The following is a 22,572-nucleotide window of genomic DNA, read 5'->3' as shown; positions in this document are numbered from 1 at the left end:
GCATGACAGCCCTTACTGCTGTATGGGGCCCGATGAACATCAGTACAGAAGGGGGCCCGCAGATCAGGGGCCCCGCTCCTATGCTGCCAGTCATCAGGCCCCAAAGTGCTGTGCGTCATAGGGGCGCCGGGCAGGCCCCAAGTGTGCGCTGCGATCGGGCCTGCAGCGCACACATCAGCAGAGCCGCCACAGCCTCCGACATCCGAAAGATAGAGAAGAGCTGAAGGACCTGTGGTGACGTCATCATTATCACAGGACTTCAGCATTGATCAGATCCGCCCCCTGATCACATGACGATGACGTCACCACAGGTCCTTTCAGCTCACACAGCAGCAGCTCCATCTTCAGCGCAGGAGCAAGGTCAGGTAAGAAGAAAGTTTTTATTTTTGAAAGGGGCATTATGTATCCCTGGCAGAATGGAGACACGGGAGCAGGATTGGAGACACACAGGGGCAAATATGGAGACTGGGCAGGATTGGAGTCACACAGGGGCAAATATGGAGACAGCGGGCAGGATTGTAGTCACATGGGCAAATGTGGAGACAGGGGGCAGGATTGGAGTCACACAGGGGCAAATGTAGAGACGGGGCAGGATTGAAGTCACACAGGAGCAAATGTGGAGACAGCGGGCAGGATTGGAGACACACAGGGGCAAATGTGGAGACAGGGGGCAGGATTGGAGTCACACAGGGGCAAATATGGAGACGGGGCAGGATTGGAGTCACACAGGGGCAAATGTGGAGACAGGGGGCAGGATTGGAGACACACAGGGGCAAATATGGAGACGGGGCAGGATTGAAGTCACACAGGGGCAAATGTGGAGACGGGGCAGGATTGAAGTCACACAGGGGCAAATGTGGAGACAGGAGGCAGGATTGGAGACACACAGGGGCAAATGTGGAGACAGGGGGCAGGATTGGAGACACACAGGGGCAAATGTGGAGACAGGGGGCAGGATTGGAGTCACACAGGGGCAAATGTGGAGACAGGGGGCAGGATTGGAGTCACACAGGGGCAAATGTGGAGACAGGGGGCAGGATTGGAGTCACACAGGGGCAAATGTGGAGACGGGGCAGGATTGAAGTCACACAGGGGCAAATGTGGAGACAGGGGGCAGGATTGGAGTCACACAGGGGCAAATGTGGAGACAGGGGGCAGGATTGGAGTCACACAGGGGCAAATGTGGAGACAGGGGGCAGGATTGGAGTCACACAGGGGCAAATGTGGAGACAGGGGGCAGGATTGGAGTCACACGGGGCAAATGTGGAGACGGGGCAGGATTGAAGTCACACAGGGGCAAATGTGGAGATGGGGCAGGATTGTAGTCACACAGGGGCAAATATGGAGACAGGGGGCAGGATTGGAGTCACACAGGTGCAAATGTGGAGACAGGGGGCAGGATTGAAGTCACATAGGGGCAAATGTGGAGACAGAGGGCAGGATTGGAGTCACACGGGCAAATGTGGAGACGGGGCAGGATTGGAGTCACACAGGGGCAAATATGGAGACAGCGGGCAGGATTGGAGTCACACAGGGGCAAGTATGGAGACAGGGGGCAGGATTGGAGAAACGGGCAAATATGGAGACAGCGGGCAGGATTGGAGTCACACAGGGGCAAATATGGAGACAGCGGGCAGGATTGGAGTCACACAGGGGCAAATATGGAGACAGGGGGCAGGATTGTAGTCACACAGGGGCAAATATGGAGACAGGGGGCAGGATTGGAGACACAGGGGCAAATATGGAGACGGGGCAGGATTGGAGACACACAGGGGCAAATATGGAGACAGGGGGCAGGATTGGAGACACAGGGGCAAATATGGAGACAGGGGGCAGGATTGGAGTCACACAGGGGCAAATATGGAGACGGGGCAGGATTGTAGTCACACAGGGGCAAATATGGAGACGGGGCAGGATTGTAGTCACACAGGGGCAAATATGGAGACAGGGGGCAGGATTGGAGACACAGAGGCAAATATGGAGACGGGGCAGGATTGGAGACACACAGGGGCAAATATGGAGACAGCGCGCAGGATTGTAGTCACACAGGGGCAAATGTGGAGACAGGGGGCAGGATTGGAGTCACACAGGGGCAAATGTGGAGACGGGGCAGGATTGAAGTCACACAGAGGCAAATGTGGAGACAGGGGACAGGATTGGAGACACACAGGGGCAAATATGGAGACAGCGGGCAGGATTGTAGTCACACGGGCAAATATGGAGATGGGGCAGGATTGGAGACACGGGCAAATATGGAGACAGCGGGCAGGATTGTAGTCACACAGGGGCAAATATGGAGACGAGGCAGGATTGGAGACACACAGGGGCAAATATGGAGACAGGGAGCAGGATTGGGGTCACACAGGGGCAAATATGGAGACGGGGCAGGATTGGAGACACACGGGCAAATATGGAGACAGCGGGCAGGATTGTAGTCACACAGGGGCAAATGTGGAGACAGGGGGCAGGATTGGAGTCACACAGGGGCAAATGTGGAGACGGGGCAGGATTGAAGTCACACAGGGGCAAATGTGGAGATGGGGCAGGATTGAAGTCACACAGGGGCAAATGTGGAGACAGGGGGCAGGATTGGAGACACACAGGGGCAAATATGGAGACAGCGGGCAGGATTGTAGTCACACAGGGGCAAATATGGAGACAGGGGGCTAGATTGGAGTCACACAGGGGCAAATGTGGAGACGGGGCAGGATTGAAGTCACACAGGGGCACATGTGGAGACGGGGCAGGATTGAAGTCACACAGGGGCACATGTGGAGACGGGGCAGGATTGGAGTCACACAGGGGCAAATATGGAGACAGGGGGCAGGATTGGAGTCACACAGGAGCAAATTTGGAGACAGGGGGCAGGATTGAAGTCACACAGGGGCAAATATGGAGACAGGGGGTAGGATTGGAGTCACACAGGGGCAAATGTGGAGACGGGGCAGGATTGGAGTCACACAGGGGCAAATATGGAGACAGGGGGTAGGATTGGAGTCACACAGGGGCAAATGTGGAGACAGGGGGCAGGATTGGAGTCACAAAGGGGCAAATGTGGAGACAGGGGGCAGGATTGGAGACACACGGGCAAATATGTAGACACGGGGGTAGAATGCAAGGCTTGGAGGCAGAATGCAAGACATGGGGGCAGAATGCAAAACATGGGGGCAGAATGCAAGACATGGGGGGCAGAATGCAAGACATGGGGGGGCAGAATGCAAGACATGGGGGGCAGAATGCAAGACATGGGGGGCAGAATGCAAGACATGGGGGGCAGAATGCAAGACATGGGGGCAGAATGCAAGACATGGGGGCAGAATGCAAGACATGGGGACAGAATGCAGACATGGGGACATAATGCAGACATGGGGACAGAATGCAAGACATGGGGGCAGAATGCAAGACATGGGGGCAGAATGCAAGACATGGGGGCAGAATGCAAGACATGGGGGCAGAATGCAGACATGGGGGCAGAATGCAGACATGATGGGGGCAGAATGCAGACATGGGGGCAGAATGCAAGACATGGGGGCAGAATGCAAGACATGGGGGCAGAATGCAAGATATGGGGGCAGGCAGAATATGACAGTGAGGCACAGGAGGGGGCTGAATGTGACAGTGGGACATGGGGCAGAATGTGAGACATGAGGGCAGAATGCAGAACGTGAGGGCAGAATGCAGACATGGGGGCAGAATGTGACAGTAAGACACAGGGGGGGGCAGAATGGGACATTGAGACACAGGAGGGGGCAGAATGTGAGACATGGGGGCAGAATGTGACAGTGAGACACAGGAGGGGGCAGAATGTGAGACATGGGGCAGAATGTTACAGTGAGACACAGGAGGGGGCAGAATGTGACAGTGAGACACAGAAGGGGGCAGAATGCCCATGGGGGCAGAATGTGAGACACGGAGTCAGAATGGACATGGGGGCATAATGTGACAGTAAGACACAAGAGGGGGCAGAATGTGACAGTGAGACACAGGAGGGTGCAGAATGTGACAGTGAGACACAGGAGGGTGCAGAATGTGAGGCACAGGGGCAGAATGTGACAGAGAGACACAGGAGGGGGCAGAATGTGACAGTGAGACACAGGAGGGGCAGAATGTGACAGTGAGACACAGGAGGGGGCAGAATGTGAGACACAGGGTACAGGATGGGAGACACATGGTGCAGGATCATGGGGCAGGATGGATACGATGTAGACAGATGGGGCAGGATCTGGAGATCATGTGGGGGCAGAATGGATACTCATGAGGGCAGGATGAGAGAAAATATGGCTGGAGCCAGAATGGGGGATATTATTACCATAGGGGCTAATTAAGGGATATTATTACTGCAGTGATGTATTTATTTTATTTTTTGAGGATACTGTTTTAAATGGGGGGAGGTTCTGTTACTGTGCAGAGCGACACTATGTCGCCTTTTTTTCTTCTTCATCTGGTGTAGTGTAGATGTTGGGAAAAAAATTACGTAATGTGTTCTGCAAGTGGAGCTTTAGATAACTGTGTTATTTCCTCCAGAGACAAGCCCTGGCTGGAAGACGTGATGGCGATCTGTGCTGGATGAAAGATGAAAAGCAAAGATGAAGGACTTCACCTAGAGACATCACTGGTGAGTTTGTGTTACCTGTACAATGACACTATACACTATATACAGAGTGCCTTTGTACAATGTCACCAGTGATCACTGTATTACCTGTACACTGACACTATATACAGAGGTCCTGTGCATAATGTCACCAGTGATCACTGTATTACCTGTACACTGACACTATATACAGAGTTCCTGTGTATAATGTCACTGGTGATCACTGTATTACCTGTACACACACTACATACTAAGGACAGATCTCCTGTGTATAATGGCACTTATGGTGATAGTAATATGTTTTTTTATTAATGATCAGTATTGTAGTATTCAGTCACCATGTGCTGGTAATATGTGGTCTGGTCATGGTGCGGTGGTATTTGTCCCTTGTATGTGCTATTATTCTGTCACTGGTGGTAATATGTGGCCTGGACATGGTATGGCTGTATTTGTTCCCTGTATGTGGTATTATTGGTCACCATGTGGTGGTAATATGGTGTCTGGGCATGGTGTGGTGGTATTTGTCCCTTTGGATGTGATATTATTGGTCATTTTAAAAATTGAAAAATAAATTAAAAAAAATACCTAAATTGTATTGGATATTTTAGCAAATGTTTAATAGGTTAGAGTAGAATAGCGCTCAGCCAATAGAGTCTACCTAGTGGTGGCAGATTTAAAAAATCTTTTGGTCATAACAAGAGCTGCTGGCTATGTGTGTGATCTGGAGATGGGAACTGTTAATGTGTGATTGGTGAGAAGTGGAATTTTCTAAGAGAGAGCGGTGGGGCTGTGGACAGTTTGAGGGGTGGAGGGCGGGGCTGGGGTGGAGCCTGGGTGGAGTCTCAAGGGGGCCCAAAAAATTTTGCCAGTATGGGGCCCCAAAATTCCTAGTGGCAGCCCTGCCTTTGGGTATAGAGCGGCATTAACACTGTATTACTGGTAGGTTCCTCTTATCACCGTGGAAGATGGCAGCAGCAGCGACTCGAGACTTTCTTACTTTGGAAACTATTAATTCCGGAGAACTTTGGGATGTTCTTCAGATTTGACTTGAGCAGCAATGTCTGTGAAATGTGCTGCTCTGCACTCGGTCTAAATAATCATTTTGTCTCCCCTGCTGAAATTGGCAGCGCAAACACATTTCCCAGGAGGCCGCACGATATCCAAACTTCAATCAAGAAATTGAATATTTATGTTATTTATCGAGAACAAGAGAGGAGAGAAGATTCCAGTGGGGAGAAATTGCTGCAGAATGTTCCAAGCAGAATTACTGAAATATTCATTTCTGAAAGGCGAGGTACTCACAAGCGCCACAGTCAGGGCCCTCGTGCAGAGCGAGAATTAATGTCGCTTGTTCAGGTGTCGCACAGTCCTTACTTCAGTCAACACTTCGGACCGATCCTACTGATTTTAATAGGAATCTGTCGTTTACAAAAATGGCTTCCAAATACCTGTGTCCTTGTCTGTTCTGAATGAATTGAACTGGGAAACGTGCACTGGATCAAAATGAGTGTCGCAGCACAGGGTATTTCAGGAGAGGATTTTTACGATTGTGTGGGGGCAGTTACCTGCTCACTAATGTGATGTGAGTTAGGGCCGTGCTGCATCTGATCGGGGCAGATTCAAAGGTGTAGAGGGCTCAGCTCTCACCTTATCCTGGAGAATTAGGGGCTGCAGATTATCATTATATTATTATATGGAAGGTCACAGACTATGTATTCCAGGAGTAGGATCCACAGCTGCACAGAGTATTTCAGGTGAGAAGTGTGCAGGTCTTGTAAAAGGTCACAGACTGACAGGTATGTGGCCCAAGAGCAGGATTTACAGCTGCAAAAAGTATTTCAGGTGAGAAGTGTGCAGGTTTTGTGGAGGGTCATAGACTGACATGTATGTGGGCCAAGATCAGGATGCACAGCTGCACAGTGTATATCAGGTGAGGAGTGTGCAGGTCTTGTGGAGTGTCACATACTGACAGGTATGTGTCCCAAGAGCAGGATGCACAGGTGCACAGAGTATTTCAGGCGAGAAGTGTGCAGGTCTTGTGGAGGGTCACAGACTGACATATATGTGGCCCAAGAGCAGGATGCACAGCTGCACAGGGCATTTCAGGTGAGAAGTCTGCAGGTCTTGCGGAGGGTCACAGACTGACAGTTATGTGGCCCAAGAGCAGGATGCACAGCTGCACAGGGCTTTTCAGGTGAGAAGTCTGCAGGTCTTGTGGAGGGTCACAGACTGACAGTTATGTGGCCCAAGAGCAGGATGCACAGCTGCACACAGTATTTCAGGTGAGAAGTGTGCAAGTCTTGTGGCAGGTCACAGACTGACAGGTATGCAACCAAACAGCAGGATTCATAGCTGTGCAGTCTCATGGATCATCTTACATTTCTATGGCAGAACTTTTATACTATCGAATATTTAGTGTCACTTCAGCTGAGCCTAAATGTGCATCTGATGATCTCTGGCATTGCAGCACCACAGGCCGCCTGATTGTCAATGGCTTTTAAATGGACACAATCTATCCGGCACCGAATCATTTTCCTGCGACATTTCGCTTTGTATGTAAAACCTGAAATGACCTTTCCAAGTTTTCCCATTTGATTAGAACAGAGAAGTTCAATGGGATCTGAAATGTGCGGCCGTTATATAAGAATCCGTATTTCACCTTTATTATGGCAATTTTTTTTTTTTATTTTTTTTTTAGACGTCGCTGTCTTTAGTTGATGCCCGAAGAGAGGACTTTGATTTGTTTGCTGCAATGCGTTTATGGAACGGCCGTAATTGAATCCCTTTTAGTCAAATGTAATTTCTGTCGGTGCGGAGACTGTAAATTACATCTGTGCTTTCTGAACAACCAAAAAAAAAATATTCTGAAGGTGGCAGAATAAAAACAATACACAAAAAAAAAAATTAAATAATTATTGCTCTAGTTACCGGAAAGCAGAGTTGTCAGTAAAGGAAATAAGAAAAAAATATGAAAAATTTGTATATTTTGGAGAATGAAATATTAAAACTTTTCAGGAAATTTACTTGTGTTGATGATCAAGGTTCTCATTGCTCAGAAAAGAAAAGTTTACGTCGTGTTCGACCAGTGAGAGGCAGGAAAGACAACTGTCTGCGTCACCCCTGCCTGGACTTATGGTCACACCTCTACAAACAGAAGACATTGGGCGTCCAATGCGCTTTCAGCCTCCTCCCTGACACGAGACGGCATTGGCTCCATTCCTCTTTGCCACATTTATCGGCTACAACATGAGCAATCTGAGCTGTGTTATGCGCTGGAGCGGCCGCGTCACCCAACGCTGAGCTTTATTAGGTCTTCTCCACTTCAGTGTTGTGCGGACAAATTGTCTGATGTAACATGTTGTTCTTCCTCTCAAGAACAGGATATACATCGGTGAACATGACAGAGAACTTCAGATTGAATCCATTTACATTTTTTCCAACCACCGGCTCTGCCTCTTCTACTTTATAACTTTGTTGAATTATATGTAGCGGAAGGAAACATGGAGGAAAGCGGTAGAAAAAAAAACAGGCCAGCATCCAATTTCACAGCACAACCTTGTAAAAAAAAAAAAATTGTGAGCAAAATCTTGTATATTTTTACAAACACTTTACTGTTTTCATTTAATATTTAATCTTTTAGTCTTAATTTTGGGTTATGTCTGTAAAGGAGCAGTACACCGATTCCGCCCCCCATCTCTGCACTTTAAATCCTGAAATTTTTTTCATATATTGTGTATCTACATCCATGTAATTCATCCTCCTTTATCTCCTCTTCAACCTATATCTTGACTCCACCCTTTATTCCTCTTTACTATTAATCCCATGGTCCAACAAAACAGAACCCTATGGGTTGCTAGAGCCAGTATAGTTTCCACCTATTGTGGGGTCAATGTGATTATCCTTCTCTTTATTTTCTTCAAAATAAATTATTATTATTTCTATTATTATTTATTTATATAGCACCATTGATTCCATGGTGCTGTACATGAGAAGGGGTTACATACAAATTACAGATATCACTTACAGTAAACAAACTTACAATGACAGACTGATATAGAGGGGAGAGAGGACCCTGCCCTTTCGGTCTTACATTCTACAGGTTGGTTGGGAAGGAGACAGTAGGTTGGTGGGTTGCAGCAGTTCCGGTGTTGGTTGAGGTGATATCTCCGGTAGTGGTGAGGAAGTAGCGGGGTCATTGCAGGCTATAGGCTTTCCTGAAGAGGTGGGTTTTCAGGTTCCTTCTGAAGGATCCGAGTGTGGTTGATAGCTGGACGTGTTGGGGCAAAGAATTCCAGAGGAAGGGGGCTATTCAGGAGAAGTATTGGATGCGGTTGGGTGAGGAGCGAATAAGTGTGGAGGAGAGAAGGAGGTCTTGGGAGGATCGAAGATTATGTGAGGAAAGATATCGGGAGATTAGTTCAGAGACATATGGGGGAGACAGGTTATAGATGGCCTTGTAGGTCAGTATTAGTAGTTTGAATTGGATACGCTGAGGGAGTGGGAGCCAGTGAAGATATTTGCAAAGGGGAGGACTAGCGAGGAGAGAGATGAATTAGTCGGGGAGCAGAGTTAAGGATGGACTGGAGAGGTGCGAGGGTGTTAGCAGGGAGGCCACAGAAAAGGATGTTGCAGTAGTCGAGACGGGAAATGATGAGGGCATGCACAAGCATTTTAGTAAAGTGAGGGTTGAGGAAGGGACGGATTCTGGAAATATTTTTGAGCTGGATGCGGCAGGAGGTGGAGAGAGGATGAATGTGTGGTTTGAAGGACAGGGCAGAGTCAAGGGTTACTCCGAGGCAGCGGACCTCTGGAACGGGGGAAAGCGTGATGTCGTCAATTGTTATAGAGAGGTTAGGTAAGGAAGATCTGTGAGATGGGGGAAAGATGATCAGTTCAGATTTGTCCACATTCAGTTTGAGGAAGCGGGAGGAGAAGAAAGAGTATATGGCTGATAGACACTCCGTTATTTTGGAGAGCAGAGAGGTGATGTCTAGGCCAGAGAGGTAGATCTGAGTATCATCGGCATAAAGGTGGTAGTGGAATCCATGGGACTTTTTGAGTTGCCCCAGGCCAAGTGTATAGATTGAGAAGGGTAGGGGTCCTAGAACAGAGCCTTGGGGGACTCCAACAGAGAGAGGGTGGGATGAGGAGGTAGTGTGGGAGTGGGAGACGCTGAATGTGTGGTTGGAGAGGTATGAGGAGATCCAGGATAGGGCGAGGTCTTTGATGCCAAAGGAGGAGAGGATCTGTAGTAGGAGGCAGTGGTCAACTGTGTCAAAGGCAGAGGACAGGTCTAGAAGGAGGAATATAGAGTATTATCGGTTCGCTTTGGCTGTAAGTAGGTCGTTAGTAATTTTGGTCAGGGCTGTCTCAGTGGAGTGATGGGGGCGGAAACCAGATTGTAGATTGTCAAAGAGCAGGTTAGATGAGAGATGGGGGGAAAGTTCAGCGTGGACGTGCTGCTCCAGGAGTTTGGAAGCGAATGGAAGCAGCGATATTGGGTGATAGCGGTTGGGTCGAGGGTTGGCTTTTTGAGGATAGGCGTGATTGCAGCATGTTTGGAAGCAGAAGGGAAGGTACCAGAAATTAGTGATAGGTTGAAGAGGTGGGTTAGAGATGGGATAAGAGTGGTGGCGAGGTTGGGGAGGAGGTGGGATGGGATGGGGTCGAGTGCACAAGTAGTGAGGTGTGATTTGGAGAGAAAATGAGCAAGCTCATCCTTATGTTGGATAAGGAGGTTATGGGGTTTGGGCATTGGTCTGGTATACAAAGGGGTTGTGGTGGTTGAATAATAAAGACTTGCCGTGTTTGGTCTATCTTGTTTTTGAAGTGCAGGGCAAAGTCCTTAGCAGAGATTAGGGAAGTTGGAGGGGGGAGTAAATTAAAAGATTCTAAGTATATAGTCAGGGAGGCTGAACTGTGATTTCCTTCCTTGTAGCTATGGGACAGGGACTGTCTAGTCATCATCAGTAACTGTGATAGAAGTTTCTGTCGCTCTTTCCTGTGGAGAATTTCAGTGGTACAGTGCATATAATTTGTTCATACAGGCAGTTCTGGTGACTAATACTGTGATCCAGAGAACTTAAAGGCATGAAATTTTCAAGGGTCATGATGAGAAGACATGATTCAACTGGAGAGAAATATACTATGTTTTTTTTTAGAAAGACTAGAGCAACTAGTAAAATAATATTAGCAGAATTACATAGATTATTGGACTAGAAATTAAAAAAAGTTACTTTACGTAATAAGATGTTTTCTCCATTCATCCTCAAAACTGCATTAACCAGGTGCCTAAAAAGATGTAGATTAATATTTATGGCATGTCCTGGGGAAGATGGGAAATATACCTTTAAAGGGAACCTGTTGTCACATTTGTAATTATGAACTAGTCATATGGCTGCATAGGCGCTTGTTTTCCAATAAAAATGACACTTTTTTTGTAGAACTCCTATGTGCCAGTCATGAGAAATCTGGAGTAGAAGTTACAGGCAAATAAGGATGGAAGTGCACTGGGGGGCGTGTCTATGCATTTAGATGGAATGTTCCAAGTGCATTGCCACACCCCCAGTGCACCTCCAGCCTGTTTTGCATTTCGTTTCTACACTAAATTTTTCGTGACTGGCACATCGGATTTCTACAGGAAAGGTATTTTTATTGGCGGACAAGCGCCAGTCCAGCCATATCATTACTATATGTAAAATCAGGCTGACAAGTGCCTTTTAAATATTACTCTGGGATTTCCTGCAGAGAGATAAGAGAAAGTTGTTACATAAATAGTGCTTTTTTCACTTTCTGAAGGGGACAGTTTTTTTGTTTTTCAATTCAAAGCATGGAAATCTCCCAGCTCTACATAGTCTTGATTAATTTACTTTCCATCAAAACGACTTAAAAAAAATTCTTAACCATGAACATAAAATAAATGTAATAACTCGACTATCATCTTTGCAAATTCAATTCCTAACATTATTAAGAAACCCATTTTATTTGAGGAGAAATGCACGCTTCGCCCTGCTTTTACGGTTACTTTCCGTGCGATCGAGCTGCCAGCGGTTTTAATTAAGCAGTCGCTTTGCGTGCGCCCATCATTTCTGTTGATTGCAGATTTAAATTAGTAAGACTTAGTAATAAAAATGTCATTGCACAATACTAAGCATGGAGAATATGTATAGGATACAATGTACCTGGGGCACGTCACATCCAATGCTTCTCCGAGCATGAAACACCCAGGAATTACACACTGCAAGCGCCAATTAACAACCTTTTTGTATCTCAATGTTTCATGGGAGTAAAATATTGATATTTTCAAGACTGAAATGAAGATACAGAGAAGGAAAGCCAAGTCGGAGTCAGGTACGAGGCAACAAAGACAAAACCAAAAATCCTATTCCATGTAAATTACAGGGGAACTGAATTGATATTATTATTTAATATGCCCCTAAAATAATGGCATCAGGAACTCGGAAAATGACTAAACCTCTTTTCTGTTAGACACTTACCTAGCTCAGACCAAACACAGGATCATTTTAAATATGATGGAGTCATTATCACAGTGGGGAAAATACCCACTGAGAAGCCAATCATGGATTTCGCCGTCAACCAAGCGGCAGTACGACAGGACTCCCCCCACCTCCAGCTGTCAAAAGCTACCCTTGTAACAAAGTCTTTAGAGGCATCTCTATCCATTATTTTTTTTATTTTTGAATGCAGTTGACCTACATTTATCAAGATGACATTAGGGACAGTGTTAGAAAAAAAGGATTTTCTATCGTCTTGACTGGAGATGAAAGAACTCAATTATTTTTGCAATTTGCAAATACAAAAGAATGTTGTTCCGCCATTTTGCTGGATTGAGAAGGGCTAGAGAGAAGTTTGAAAAAAAAATTACAGTCACCTTTCCCAGGCCCACATTCTTCATGCAACTCCCCTCCTGGTCTTCATAGTTCCAGTCCAGTCTACTAGCCTTCACAGGACTTGGGTCTTGATCCCTGTAGTTGCAGTCCGGTCTACTCTTCACAGGACTTGGGTCTTCATCCCTGTAGTTCCAGTCCGGTCCACTCTTAACAGGTCTTAAGTCTTCATCCATATAGTTGTCGTCTGGTCTAGTCGTCACAGGTCTATGTCTTCATCACTATTGTTCCAGTCTGGTCAATTCTTCAAAGGTCTTGGTCTATGTCCCTAAAGTACCAGTCTGGTCCACTCTTTACAGGTCTTGGGTTTTCATCCCTATAGTGCTAGTCCAGTCTACTCATTTCAGGTCTTGGGTTTTCATTCCTATAGTACTAGTCCGGTCTACTCATTTCAGGTCTTGAGTATTCATCCCTATAGTACTAGTCTGGTCTACGAATTTCAGGTCTTGGGTCTTCATTCCTATAGTACTAGTGAGGTCTACTCTTCACAGATCTTGGGTGTTCATCCCTATAATACTAATCCAGTCTACTCACAGATCTTGGGACTTCATCCCTATAGTACTAGTCTGGTCTACTCATTGCAGGTCTTGCGTCTTCATCCCTATAATACCAGTCCGGTCTACTCTTTACAGGTCATGGGTCTAAATCATTATAGTTCCAGTCTGGACTCAGGTGTCTCCAGCACTGATTTGACCCTGCATGATGTCAATCATGTAATTGGGCAACACATAAGGTGCTGAAGACCCGACCGGTACTGTGAAGCTGAAGACTGAAGGCCTAAGAAAAGAAGAATGGAGAGTTAGGGAACTGTATGGAGAAGGTGAAAGCCATAGATAGGCAAGTATACTTTTTTATATTACTAAAACCCTACGATTAACCAGGCTGTAGGATCTGGAGAGAGTACAGAGCATGGTAAGACACATTTGATTCACATTCAATAAACTTGATGGAAATTGAATTTCCCTGCTGAATTTGAAAGAATTTGCCAAATTTCTTTAGATGAGTCAGGATCCTGTCAGCGCCGGCGTGCAGCCTCCGATGACCAGGGACTCACCCGCACTGTAGGGGGGCCCGGGGTCAGGTACAGCCGGAAAGTACAGATACACAGGACATGTGGACGCTAAAGTTTAGCAAGTAGTCACAGGTCCTATGGTCATGCGACTGCAAGGGGGCAGGGTTTAGCGTCCCGCTTTCAGAGATGGCAGGACACTATACAGAAATACAAAACGGAGGTCAAACACAGAGATATCAGTAAAGTACCAGGGATGAGACAGGACGGATAGTCAGGGCCAAGCAGAAGTCAAAACCAAACAGACATAGAAGGTACCAAGCAGAATCCAAAGCAATATCCAGAGAACAGACCGAGTCGTACACAGAGAATCAAGCAACCAGAACACAGCACAAACACACTCAGGGGTCACCACACAATGCCAAGGGCGAAAGTATAACTGACGGAGATGGGAGCATCCTGAGGCTATAAGAAGCCTCTCCCAGAACCAGGGAGAGGCCACAATCATAGCCCCAGGTGTGCAGGTAAGCCTGCACTGGGATCACAACCTTTAACCCCAGAAATGTCAGTCATCAGCACTGGTTCCAGACATTAACTCCACGTGTGCGAGTCAAGCCCGCACTGAGATCATGACAGTACCCCCCTCTCAACGGGGGGCCTCTGGACCCCCAGGCTTGACCGGGTACTTAGCATGGAGAGCCCGCACCAGGCGATCAGCATGCATCAACCGGGCCGGTACCCAGGACCTGTCTTCCGGTCCATACCCCTTCCAATGAACCAGGTACTGTACCGACCGCCGTACCAACCTGGAATCTACGATATGACCAACCTCGTACTCCACCTGCCCCTCAACCAAAACAGGAGGAGCAGCGGACTTGGAGTCTCCCCGGACTGCTTCAAAAGGTTTCAGTAGAGATTTGTGGAAGACGTTAGGGATCTTGAAAGAGGGTGGAAGGCACAGTCTATACGCCACTGGATTGATTTTTTCCACAATCTTGTATGGGCCAATGAATTTGGGCCCCAACTTGGCTGAGGGAACCTTCAACTTAATGTTTCGCGTGGAGAGCCAAACCTTGTCTCAAACCTGGGCCCTGGTGTTCGTTTCCTGTCCTCGAAAAACTTATACCTGCCCTGAGACCTAGATATACTCCGCTGAACTTCTGCCCACGTATTCTGTAATCGCTGAACAGAGCCCTCAGCCCCGGGACACCCCGAATTCAGACGAGAAAACTCACCAAAATGAGGACTGAACCCATAATTGATCAAAAAAGGAGTCATACCCGTGGATTGACTCACCCGACTATTGAAGGCAAATTCAGCCAATGGCAGTGCATTGCACCAGTCATTCTGTCTAGCAGAGGTTAGACACCTGAGGATCTGTTCCAGGGACTGGTTAGTGTGCTCTGTCTGACCATTGCTCTCAGGATGGTATGCAGATGAAAAGGACAGAGACATCCCTAATTTTTTGAAGAAAGCATGCCAAAACTTAGCCACAAACTGCACACCACGATCAGACATCACATTCAGGGGTACCCCATGCAACCGAATCACATGCTGCACAAACAACCTGGACAACGTCTCAGCTGACGGTAGTGCGGACAGGGGTACAAAATGAGCCTGCTTAGAAAACCTGTCCACCACTACCAATACCACTGTATTACCATTAGATGCAGGGAGATTGGTAACAAAATCCATGGATAAGTGAGTCCATGGTCTTTCGGGCACTGCCAAGGGCATCAGCTCCCCTGCCGGCCGGCTATGAGAACTTTTAGAACGAGCGCAGACCCCACAACCAGCAATGAATTTTTTTATGTCCGAACCAAGGGTAGGCCACCAAAAGATCCTAGCCACCGCCAGACGCGTGGCTGAAATACCAGGGTGAGCACTCAGCTTGGATTCATGGAACTCCTGCAAGAGTTTCAGGCGAAGTTGCTCTGTGACAAACAACTTCCCCTCCGGTTTGGCCGCCGGGGCCCGCGACTGGGCCCCCTGAATCTCCCGTTCCAATTCAGACAAGACCTCTGCTATCACAACCCCAGGGCGAAGAATGGAGGACAGTGGCTCAGGGGGTGACACCGGCTGAAAACTGCGCGATAAGGCGTCAGCCTTGACATTCTTAGTCCCTGGATAAAATGTAATCGTAAACTGAAAACGGGAAAAATAAAGTGACCAACGGGCCTGTCTGGGCGTTAGTCTTTTAGCAGACTCAATGTATGACAAATTTTTGTGATCCGTGATCACCATAACCGGGTGACTGGCCCCCTCCAAAAAGTGCCTCCATTCTTCAAACACCAATTTGACCGCAAGAAGCTCTCTATTGCCTACGTCGAAATTTCTTTCCGCAGCATTGAACTTCTTGGAAAAGAAAGCACATGGCCTGAGGTTGGTTAGAGTGGCAGGCCCTTGGGACAACACCGCCCCCACCCCCACCTCAGACGCGTCCACTTCCACGACGAATGGTTTGGACGGATCTGGCTGTACTAACACGGGAGCAGACATAAAGCTTCTTTTCAGGGTCGCAAAGGCCTCTTTTGCAAGCGAGGACCAGTTTCTCACATCCGCACCTTTACAAGTAAGATCTGTGAGTGGTTTGACCACCTGTGAAAACCCCCGAATAAATTTGCGGTAATAATTGGCAAACTCCAAGAAGCGCTGAAGACCCTTAAGGTCTCGGGGTTGCACCCAATCCGCAATGGCCTCCACCTTCTTGGGGTCCATGTGAAAACCCTCACAGGACACAATTAATCCCAAAAAAGACAATTCTTGAACAAAAAACACATTTCTCCAATTTGGCATACAGATGATTTTCCCTCAGTCTTTGGAGAACGGTTCATACATGATTCAGATGAGATTGACTGTCGGGAGAGTATATCAGAATATCGTCTAAGTAAATAACAGCAAAACGACCAATGAGATCCGAGAATACCACGTTGATGAAATTCTGAAATATGGCTGGGGCATTGGTAAGACCAAACAGCATGACTAAATTTTCAAACAGTCCCTCGGTCGTGAGGAACGCGGTTTTCCATTCATCCCCTTCCCGGACCCTTATCAAATTATATGCCCCCCGAAGATCCAGTTTGGAGAACCATTTTGCCCCTGAAAGTTGGTTACACAAATCGGGAATCAACGGAAGGGGGTAGATATTTCGTACAGTAATCTTGTTGAGCTCACGAAAATCGAGGCAGGGACGTAAACCACCATCTTTTTTCTTTACAAAAAAAAACCCTGCCGCCACAGGTGAGACTGAGGGACGTATGTGTCCTTTGCGAAGACTCTCAGCAATGTAATCTTTCATGGCCAAGCGCTCAGGGCCAGATAAATTAAACAGACGGGCTTTAGGCAATTTAGCCGCCGGGACTAACTCGATAGCGCAGTCAAAGGGTCTATGTGGCGGCAACGTCTCGGCCTCGCTTTCAGAGAACACATCTTCGAATTCTTTCAGGTACTCCGGAACACCTTCCAGCTCGATAGATAACACAGATACAGATTTAACAGGTTCAACCAATAGTGCAGACTTATGACATAACATTGAATCATTAAACCCCCACTGAACAATCTCCATTTTCCAGTTAATGACTGGGTTATGGCGTTGTAACCAGGGCATGCCCAACACCAATCCTGCTGGTAGATTGTCCAGAACCAAACAACTTAATTTTTCCACATGGGTAGCGCCCACTTTGAGCGAAAACAAGTCAGACATAAAGAGAATTCCCTCTTTAGTGAGGGGGGAGGAGTCAATGTCCACCACTTTGATCGGAACCTTAAGTCTAACTGTCCCTATCTTACAGCGTGTGACCAATTGGGAGTCAATTAGGGATGGGCGAATCTACTCGTTAGGACTCGTTACTCTGCGAGTAGTAGGGGACTCGCAGGAGTCGATACTCTGCGAGTTTCCAAGCGATTACTCGCACAGTAACGAGTCCAATACAAATCAATGGCAATCCTAGTTTTTTCAGAGTTTAATTCAAGCAATCCTAGTTTATTAGCGATTTTGTGTCCCCCTGCTGACACAAAATCGCTAAGAAACTAGATTGCTTGTATTAAACTCTGAAAAAAAAAAAAAAATAGGAGTCTTAGCGATTTTGTGTCCCCCTGCTGACTAATGTTGAGCTTTCCGATTGGCTGCCGAAATGACGTCATCATGATGCGCTGTCTGTGCGCATCATGATGCGCCGTCAGTTCGGGCCTTCGGGGGGGCTGTGCCGACTGTCCGGGGGTCTGTGCCGGCCTGCCGGTGGTCTGTGCCGGCCTGCCGGTGGTCTGTGCAGGCTCCGGTGGTCTGTGCCGGCCTGCCGGGGGGCTGTGCCGGCCTGCCGGTGGTCTATGCAGGCTCCGGTGGTCTGTGCCGGCCTGCCGGGGGGCTGTGCCGGCCTGCCGGGGGGCTGTGCCGGCCTGCCGGGGGGCTGTGCAGGCTCTGGGGGCTGTGCCGGCCTGCCGGTGGGCTGTGCAGGCTCCGTTGGTCTGTGCAGGCATCGTCCGATGGGACTACAAGTCCCATCGGGCGATGCCTGCTACCATGACAGTGATTGACACATTAGCCAATGATGGGACAGTAGTAGTCCCATCATCCGGCTAATGTGTTGAATGTAAAAAAGAAAAAAAAAAATTACATGCTACATACATGCTACATACATACAACATGCATACTACATATATACTACATGCAACATACATACTACATACTACATATACTACATGTAACATACAGTATATACTACATGCTACATACATGCAACATACATGCTACATACTACATGCATACTACATACATACTACATACAACATACACTCACTGGCCACTTTATTAGGTACACCATGCTAGTAACGGGTTGGACCCCTTTTTGCCTTCAGAACTGCCTCAATTCTTCGTGGCAGAGATTCAACAAGGTGCTGGAAGCATTCCTCAGAGATTTTGGACCATATTGACATGATGGCATCACACAGTTGGCGCAGATTTGTCGGCTGCACATCCCTGATGCGAATCTCCCGTTCCACCACATCCCAAAGATGCTCTATTGGATTGAGATCTGGTGACTGAGGAGGCCATTTGAGTACAGTGAACTCATTGTCATGTTCAAGAAACCAATCTGAGATGATTCGAGCTTTATGACATGGCGCATTATCCTGCTGAAAGTAGCCATCAGATGTTGGGTACATTGTGGTCATAAAGGGATGGACATGGTCAGCAACAATACTCAGGTAGGCTGTGGCGTTGCAACGATGCTCAATTGGTACCAAGGGGCCCAAAGAGTGCCAAGAAAAAAATTCCCCACACCATGACACCACCACCACCAGCCTGAACCGTTGATACAAGGCAGGATGGATCCATGCTTTCATGTTGTTTACGCCAAATTCTGACCCTACCATCCGAATGTCGCAGCAGAAATCGAGACTCATCAGACCAGGCAACGTTTTTCCAATCTTCTACTGTCCAATTTCGATGAGCTTGTGCAAATTGTAGCCTCAGTTTCCTGTTCTTAGCTGAGAGGAGTGGTACCCGGTGTGGTCTTCTGCTGCTGTAGCCCATCTGCCTCAAAGTTCGACGCACTGTGCGTTCAGAGATGCTCTTCTGCCTACCTTGGTTGTAACGGGTGGCAATTTGAGTCACTGTTGCCTTTCTATCAGCTCGAACCAGTCTGCCCATTCTCCTCTGACCTCTGGCATCAACAAGGCATTTCCGGCCACAGAACTGCCGCTCACTGGATTTTTTTTCTTTTTCGGACCATTCTCTGTAAACCCTAGAGATGGTTGTGCGTGAAAATCCCAGTAGATCAGCAGTTTCTGAAATACTCAGACCAGCCCTTCTGGCACCAACAATCATGCCACGTTCAAAGGCACTCAAATCACCTTTCTTCCCCATACTGATGCTCGGTTTGAACTGCAGGAGATTGTCTTGACCATGTCTACATGCCTAAATGCACTGAGTTGCCGCCATGTGATTGGCTGATTAGAAATTAAGTCTTAACACACAGTTGGACAGGTGTACCTAATAAAGTGGCCAGTGAGTGTATATACTACATATATACTATATATACTACATGTAACATACATACTACATATATACTACATGCAACATACATACTACATACATGCTACATGCATACTACATACATACACTACATGCATGCAACATGCATACTACATATATACTGCATATATACTACATGCATGCAACATACATATATACTACATACAATACATACATATAGACATACAGTACATATAACATAGAGTACATACTTACCGTCACTTGTCACTTTGATCCCCGAAGCCATTGTCACCTGAGGGTTAAATATCAAAATAAAAAAACACCAATATGTATGTAGCATGTATGTAGTACGTATGTAGCATGTAGTATATATGTAGTATGTATGTTACATGTAGTATATATAGTATATATGTTGTATGTATGTAGTATGTATGTAGTATGCATATAGTATGTAATATGTATGTAGTATGTAGTATGTATGTAGTATGTATGTTGCATGTATGTAGCATGTAGTGTGTATGTATGTAGCATGTAGTATATATAGTATATATGTAGTATATATGTTGTATGTATGTAGCATGTATGTAGTATGTATGTTGCATGTATGTAGCATGTATGTAGTATGTAGCATGTAGAGTGTATGTATGTTACATGTAGTATATATGTTGTATGTAGTATGTATGTAGTATGCATGTAGTATGCAGCATGTATGTAGTATGTATGTTGCATGTATGTAGCATGTAGTATATATGTAGTATGTATGTTACATGTAGTATATATAGTATATATGTTGTATGTTGCATGTAGTATGTATGTAGTATGTATGTTGCATGTAGTATATATGTAGTATGTATGTTACATGTAGTATATATAGTATATATGTAGTATGCATGTTGTATATATGTTGTATGTTGCATGCATGTAGTATGTATGTAGTATGTAGCATGTATGTAGTATGTATGTTGCATGTAGTATATATGTAGTATGTATGTTACATGTAGTATATATGTAGTATGTATGTTGCATATAGTATATATGTAGTATGCATGTTGTATGTATGTAGCATGTATGTAGCATGTCATTTTTTTTTTTTTTTACATTCAACACATTAGCCGGATGATGGGACTACTACTGTCCCATCATTGGCTAATGTGTCAATCACTGTCATGGTAGCAGGCATCGCCCGATGGGACTTGTAGTCCCATCGGACGATGCCTGCACAGACCACCGGAGCCTGCACAGACCACCGGAACCTGCACAGCCCCCCGGCAGGCCGGCACAGCCCCCCGGCAGGCCGGCACAGCCCACCGGAGCCTGCACAGACCACCGGAGCCTGCACAGACCACCGGCAGGCCGGCACAGCCCCCCGGCAGGCCGGCACAGACCACCGGAGCCTGCACAGCCCCCCGGCAGGCCGGCACAGACCACCGGAGCCTGCACAGACCACCGGCAGGCCGGCACAGACCCCCGGACAGTCGGCACAGCCCCCTCGAAGGCCCGAACTGACGGCGCATCATGATGCGCACAGACAGCGCATCATGATGACGTCATTTCGGCAGCCAATCAGAAAGCTCAACACTAGTCAGCAGGGGGACACAAAATCGCTAAGACTCCTATTTTTTTTTTTTTCAGAGTTTAATACAAGCAATTCTAGTTTCTTAGCGATTTTGTGTCAGCAGGGGGACACAAAATCGCTAAGAAACTAGAATTGCTTGTAGTAATATCTCTCTCTCTCTCTCTCTCCCCAGCACAGGAATCGCTGCAATACTCGCATCCCCATTCATTAACATTGGACTCGCTAGACTCGCAACGAGTAGCGAGTTTCCGACTCGGACTCGTTACAGTCTAGCGATTCCGAGTATTTCAGGATTCGCCCATCACTAGAGTCAATGAAATTGATGGATGATCCGCAATCCACGAAAGCTGTAGAGGGAAAACAACAATCGTCCACTAACAGTTCCACATGAAGCAACACCTTAGAAATCAAAGAAAAGGGTACCTGAGGGTCTGAGTAGTCTCCCCGCTGACTACCCAGACCTAGTCGTTTACCGTCGACTGGGTTGAGGATGGACAATCAGGACACTCCCTTTTCCAATGTCCCGTTTTACCACAGTAGAAGCATAACTGCTTTTCTCTCCGGCGTTGTCTCTCCTTTTCCTTCAGGGAGAGAGCCCCTACGTCCATGGGCACAGAAAATTTATTTCTCTTTTCCACTAGGGAACAATGGAGTCTCCACCTGCATCACCCCCCTGGCCCGCAGCCTGCGGTCCATCCGGACGGCCTGGGTCATGGCGTCCTCGAGTGAGTTAGGTGGGGGATGTAATGCCAAGGCATCCTGTAACCGCTCGGACAAGCCTCTGCGAAATAGTCCTCGGAGTGCGGCGTCGTCCCAAGAGACCTCTGCGGCCCAGCGGCGGAATTCTGTACAAAACCACTCAGCCGAGTGTTTCCCCTGACAGACACTCATCACCATGTCCTCTGCCAATCGCACTCGGTCCGGCTCATCATATATGTGCCCGAGGGTCTCAAAAAACCCATTCACAGACACTCTCTCAGGTGCAGTGGGAGGAAGGGAGAAAGCCCAAGCTTGTGGGGACCCTCTTAACAGAGACATAATGACCCCAATCTTCTGACTTTTGTCCCCAGAGGAACGTGGCCTCAAACTAAAGAAGAGTTTGCACCCCAAAAACTTAACGGTCAGTTATAATGTCTGGATCCTGTCAGTGCTGGCGTGCAGCCTCTGCTGAGCAGGGACTCACCCGCACTGTAGGGGGGCCCAGGGTCAGGTACAGCCGGAAAGTACAGATACACAGGACCTGTGGACGCTGAAGTTTAGCAAGCAGTCACAAGACCTACGGTCAAGTAGCTGCAAGGGGGCGGGGTTTAGCGTCCTGCTTTCAGAGATGGCAGGACACTATACAGAAATACTCAGAGTCAGGCAAAACAGAGGTCATACACAGAGATATCAGTAAAGTACCAGGGATGAGACAGGACAGATAGTCAGGGCCAAGCAGAAGTCAAAACCAAACAGACATAGAAGGTACCAAGCAGAATCCAAAGCAATATCCAGAGA

The sequence above is a fragment of the Dendrobates tinctorius genome, unplaced genomic scaffold (genome assembly GCF_039654945.1).
Source record: "Dendrobates tinctorius isolate UK_male_01 unplaced genomic scaffold, ASM3965494v1 ptg000059l, whole genome shotgun sequence".
Taxonomy (NCBI): Eukaryota; Metazoa; Chordata; class Amphibia; order Anura; family Dendrobatidae; genus Dendrobates; species Dendrobates tinctorius.
The sequence above is the reverse complement of the archived record's forward strand: the minus strand, read 5'-3'. Positions refer to the sequence as shown.